The sequence below is a fragment of the Sander lucioperca genome, chromosome 11, assembly GCF_008315115.2.
Source record: "Sander lucioperca isolate FBNREF2018 chromosome 11, SLUC_FBN_1.2, whole genome shotgun sequence".
Classification (NCBI taxonomy): domain Eukaryota; kingdom Metazoa; phylum Chordata; class Actinopteri; order Perciformes; family Percidae; genus Sander; species Sander lucioperca.
Window position 1 is genome coordinate 28,041,173 of NC_050183.1, and position 2,763 is coordinate 28,043,935.

The following is a 2,763-nucleotide window of genomic DNA, read 5'->3' on the forward strand; positions in this document are numbered from 1 at the left end:
TCAAAGAGTTTGGTTTTAATTAATTTTAAGAGAATAATTGGCGATTAATGGCAAAAATGTCTAAGTGGTGTAACCGTCAACACTTTGTACCAAAATTTTGATCTAGCTTAAAAACGTCAAATTTCTTAATAAAAGATCCCATAAACTACTTGGGCATTAACCTAAATTAAATGTTATTATACATATTTATAATATATTTTAAAATTATGCTTATTTATTTTAATAATTTAGGGAATCCTGTCAGTCATGCTAGCTTCCTGAAATGTCAAGTGGTGTAACCACCATTTAAGGTGCCATTTTGTTGAAATCAGCAAGAAGACCACATGACAGGAAGTTACATCAGAGAAAAGGACCCCTGATCAGCATAACTGCTGCATCACAAGGTTAATAACTCTCTGATAAATATAAGTTAATAAGACATTTTTAGGTTAAGTTCAGTTCTTTGGTTCACATGTCAAATGGTATGACCCAAGTAAAACATTGAAAAACATTTTGAATAAAAATTTGTATTTAGTGTAAAAATTATGTTTGATTATTTACACCAAGGCCATATGCTGATATATGTGTCCATTATAATGCCTGACAAATTTGATTTTACATTGAAATGTCAAATGGTGTAACCGGTTACACCATTTGACTCCTATTACAAGCCTCTCAATTTGTGGCCAATCTTTTCAAATATAACTAGTTCAGTTACTGGTCCAAGAGGTTATATGAACTTAATTACTATTTAGAACTATTTGTATGTGTTCATTGTTTGTATTTTTTTAAAGTGGAGGTAATTCATCCAACACTTTATTAAGATAGCTTATTTAGCTAGGCTAGGCTAAATCATTATAGTGCAAGGACTTAGTGTTTAAAAAAGGTTTTACCCTTAAATTAAAATTTCCATATCATTCCTTTGCAATGTTACAATAATTTATTAACAATTTAATAACATAGAATGAGGCAGTTGAACTGTGACCCCTAATGTGGTACAAGAACAGCAGCTTTAAAATACCTAAAACATTTAAGTATAAAAGTTACTTAAGTATTAAAAATGCCATTGAAAAAAATGCAGTTTATCAAATTGAATTCAGATAATTGCACCAGAATAAGTTAAAGAGCTCATATTATGCTCATTTTCAGGTTAATAATTGCATTTAGAGGTTGTACCAGAATAGTTTTACATGGTTTAATTTTCAAAAAACACCATATTTTTGTTGTACTGCACATTGCTGCAGCTCCTGTTTTCACCCTGTGTGTTGAGCTCTCTGTTTTAGCTACAGAGTGAGGCATCTCACTTCTGTTCCATCTTTGTTGGGAGTCGCACATGCGCAGTAGCTAGGTAAGGACTACTAGCCAGTCAGAAGCAGAGTATGAGGGCGTGCCCTGACAATACCTAGGTAAGACTACTAGCCAGTCAGAAGCAGAGTATGAGGGCGTGCCCTGACAGTAGGTAAGGACTACTAGCCAGTCAGAAGCAGAGTATGAGGGCGTGTCCTGGCAGTACCTAGGTAAGGACTACTAGCCAGTCAGAAGCAGAGTATGAGGGCGTGTCCTGACAGTACCTAGGTAAGGACTACTAGCCAGTCAGAAGCAGAGTATTAGGGTGTGCCATGCTAGCAGCTATGCGAGCATTATAACGTGTGTTCCAAAGTGACCACGTTTGTCTCTGAAGTAAAGGCTGGACTACAATAGAGCTGTTTGGAGCAGTTTGTGAACAGTGTTTTCTGTTGGAGATGGTAAGTCCCTTTGGGGAAGACTTTGGGCTTTTTCACTTTGTAAACCTATGACATCCAAAAAAGCATAATATGAGCGCTTTACCTGTAAACATGTTAAAGAGCATGCACAACCCTAAACAGACTTGCTTCTCCCTCTCTCTTTTACCGATCTATCTACCTCTTTCTCACACACAAATACTGTTCACACATACACACAAATTTGTAAAGATGTTAGTTGTTTAATTTAATCTAATGAGTTTTAAATATATGTAAATATTTGTCATTGAAATTAAATTAAACGGCAAGTTCAATAAACTACTTTGAGTTTAGTGTCACTTACAAGCATCATGTCAGGTGGTGTAACTGGTTTGTGTCAAATGGGGTAACCAGTATTTTTCTTGAAAAAATTATAATGTGCAGGTAAATTAATGTTTGATAAAATGTAATACTCTACTCCACTGTAGAAACAATTGTTTAAGACTTTTTACACAATTTGTCCAAGATTATTTAGAAAACAAATGTTGTTACCACTTGATATTGCAATAACAAATATAATTTAAATTTAGAAGTAATCCTAATAAAATCTATTTTTGGGTGAAATTTGGAAGTAGGAGTTATATTTGTATGAGTGCACTCACAAACAATGTAGTGGATGAAATAATAAATATTAATCATTCCTTTGTGGTTACACCACTTGACATTTTAGGTCCATTTGGTCCTAACTTTGATTAAAAAAAAAAGTGAAAATCCTATTTCAAATGAAATAAAATGTACAATAACACAAAATATACATTTTAACGAAACTCAAGGATGCCTTTAAAAAAGCTTTTTCAAAGTTTTTAAAATTTTTTCATCTGGCCAACCCTTATTCGTCATTGACCCATTAACGTTAGCAGCTGCATATTTTGGTGAAACTGTTGTAATTTGAACTGTGGCCCTGCATTGTATGAAGGACTAAAAATGACAGAAGGAAAAATAAATAAATAAATGAAAGTAGAAATACATTTTAAAAAATGCAGAAATATAGTGAAAATAAATACATTTTGGTAATATAAATGGC